We start from the raw sequence: 3,632 nt of genomic DNA, 5'->3' as shown, positions 1-3,632 counted from the left end.
ATCCTTATAATAAAATACCTCTGGTAGCTGTGGTAAGACTGTGTAGTACATTACTTGGAATTGCAAGCTGTGGAGGCAAACTGTGTAGGTTCAAATTCCTATTATTTCTCCTATTAACTATATAAATGCAATCTGCTTAATAATTCTATACTTCAGTTTTCTCATCTGAAAGTTTTAGATAATGGCACCTGTTTCATAAATTTAGTGTACAGATTAAATAAATTTAAGTGAAGCTCTTTGATGCTGCTTACTGACACCAAATACATTTTGGTTATTATTGCCATTTTATCACAATTTATGGAGAGCACTAACACAGCAAGTGTCACATGGTTGGTATTTAACAAGTGCAGATTTTTCCCTAGATTGGGACAAGTATATAGTACTGGCAATTTTCTTTAAACCTTTCAGTCCTTTCTGGTATTTTCCACTTCTTTTGAGCTTTGTTATACTCAACACAAAGAAGTTGAATGTTTCACACCAGGGTTTTATACTATGCTGCCTGCCTTCCACTGAATGGCCACTCTGAACCATACTTCTAGTAATACGTCTATCCAGCTCCTTTACTCTATGCATTTGTGTATGCACCTATTCATTTCCTTCTTTTCTGATGGGCTAAAAAAATGAAGAGATACAGATATATGTTAAAATGCCCCTACAAAATCCTCAAATTCGTCATATACAAAACATAAATTTTTCTTCTCTTATATACTTTTGGTATTTTCACTTAATAACAAAAACAAAAATCACGATCATTTACCAAATCGTTAATGTTGGAAACAAATTTCTACTAACATTTTTAGTATCTCCGAAATTCATTGCCTTATTTGTACTTTCATAACTACTACCTTAGTGCCAGTTCTCATTAGAACTCTTCTCAATTATTTAAACAGCATTTAGCAGTGTTAGTTAACTATTCAATAGTTAACTATCCTCTTTATAGTAACTGAGTCCCTATAATGTTGAGTGTGACCATGTATAACAGACTCCGTTCTATTTTGGAGTAGTCAGTACAACATCAATTGTCATCTGGAGGTGATCTTGAAGATTTTACCCATGCAGTAAGAAGATGACAGAGAGAGTGCCAGATCCCTTATGCTGGTGATGGTGAAGCCAACATGCAATCTCATGTCAGCAAGCAACCTAGCTGATAATAGTGCATCTTCAATCCAATCTCCATCTTAGAAGGATGTTGTAAGTGTGCATGTAACTATGTCTGTCTCATGCCTAAAATACTTCACTGAATCCCTGTTGCTTACAGGATAACATTGAAACTCTTTAGGTTGCTACTCACTATTTATTATATGATCCTTGCTTGGGTGTCCAGCTTCATCTCTATCCTCTCTCCAGCTCTGTATCTTTTTCCAGATATATCAATTGATATGTAGATCTCTGAAAAGTGATGTGTGATTTTTCAAGCTCCATGTTGAAGCCCTTTCTTGGCTCTTTATCAGTAGTGTTTACTTCTTTTATTTATAATTTTCTACTTATTATTTGCCTCTATTCCAACCAGACAGGGAGAGCTTTTCTTGAAGACAGATGCAATGTCTTTCATTTTAATACCCACAAATTCCTGCCAGTTAATTGGAAAATATCAAACATTCTACAAATATATGTTACATTATTGATTAGAATTTATGTTAACTAAATTCTCAAGGAAAAGCTTTCCATAGCTTTCTTTACTCTGTCCATCAATATCTCTTAAGACAAACCCTGAAAATCCTCCTCCTTATGATAATATATGATTCTGCACACAATGCAATAAATAATCAATCCATGAGCACTTTGGATGTGCTGGATGTGGTACTGAGCAATTTACATGAATTTTTTCATACAGTTTTAAAACAACGCAATGACATAGTTAATATTATTATCCTATCACTTGTATTTGGAGAATCTCTAGAGTTAGAAAAGCAAATGAATTGCCCAAGATTGCAAAGGTAGCAAATTGTGAAGCTTGGGTTTCATCCCAGGCAGCGGCACTCTAGAGCTCTATGTGTTGCACCACCTCCCTGGTGTCATTGATAATTGCTGGGTACTGGAACGCCACTAAACCTGGGTTTGAATTGTGCTTCTACCACTGAATTACCTATGTAACCTCAGGGAAGCCACATAGAGGCTTAAAATTTATCCATCAATTTCTTCCTTCCTTCCTTCCTTCCTTCCTTCCTTCCTTCCTTCCTTCCTTCCTTTCCCTCTTTCCTTCTTTTCTTCTTTCTTTCTTTCTTTCTTTCTTTCTTTCTTTCTTTCTTTCTTTCTTTCTTTCTTTCCTTTCTTTCTTTCTTTTCTTTCTTTCTTCTTTCTTTCTTTCCTCTCTCTGTCTCTGTCTCTCTCTTTCTTTCTTTTTATAGGATCTTGCTATCCTGCCCAGGCTGAGTGCAGTGGCAAGACGGTAGCTCACTTCAGCCTCACACTCCTGAACATAGACGATCCTTCTGCTTCAGCCTCCTGAGTAGCTAGGACTACAGGCACATGCCACTGTGTCTATTTTTTTTTTTTTTTTGGTAGAGACAGAGTCTCACTATGTTACCCAGGCTGGTCTTGAACTCTTGGCCTCAAGTGATCTCCTGCCTCAGTCTCCCAAAGTGCTAGGATTTCCAGGTGTGAGCCACTGTGCTTGGCCTGCATTAATTTCTTTACTTGTAAAATGGAAATGGTAATTGCCCCTCTCAGTGATTTGTTGTGAGAATTAAATGAGTTGGTGTTCAGAATATTCTAAGTCATTTCTTCTTAGACTGTGGGGACTCTTTGCTTGTTTGCATTTTAAGGCATTAATTTAGGGGAAGTCGAGGTATGATATAATATGTTTCCTCAATAAAAATATTACTTTTATTCAATTTTCAATCTTGGATAATTGAAAAATGCCAGGAAGTCAAGTGACACTCAACATTCTTCTGTGCTTCAGTAGCAAGACTATAGAGTTAACCACAGTGAAACATAGCATCCACTCCAGCTCTAATGGGGGATTAACCAAATCCTCCCATAATTAAATGGGTCAGTTAATTATGCATGTTCAATGAAATGATGGAAATGCTCATACCTCCAAGGACTTCACTTTAGTTGATTCTGACTGACTGAGCACACATTACTTATTTTGTTAATCAAAACTGATTAGCGAAAATAGTTTTATTGCTTTACCTGAAATATTTACTTCTGCGTAAGTCTTTTGAAAAATATTCAGAGCATTGTTTGAATAAAATATTTAGAATCCTTCTCTGAGTCAAGATGGCTTGCAGAAGGAAAATTCAACATACAAGACTGACCAGGAAAAAGAATTCCTAGTAAAAATTTATGTGTTCAAGAATGGTAGCATTATTCTATGTGTAAAGCTATGGAGAAAATCGAGAATTGAACTATGCACAGATCTTAAATAAACAAGCTAATTTTATACCTCAAGGAACCAGAAAAAGAACAAACTAAGCCCAAAGTTAGTAGAAGGAAGGAAATAATAAAGATCAGAGCAGAAATAAATGAGAGACTTAAAAAACAATAGAAAAAATCAACAAAAATAAGAATTGCTTTTTTGAAAAGATAAAAAGACTGACAAAACTTTAGACTAAGAGCCCGTCAATCCATGAGTGGATTATCAAAATATGGTATATGTTTACAATGGAATATTATTCAATCATAAGAAA

Source organism: Propithecus coquereli, unplaced genomic scaffold (assembly GCF_000956105.1).
Source record: "Propithecus coquereli isolate 6110/MARCELLA unplaced genomic scaffold, Pcoq_1.0 Scaffold224, whole genome shotgun sequence".
NCBI classification, from domain to species: domain Eukaryota; kingdom Metazoa; phylum Chordata; class Mammalia; order Primates; family Indriidae; genus Propithecus; species Propithecus coquereli.
This window is presented reverse-complemented; position numbering follows the sequence as displayed.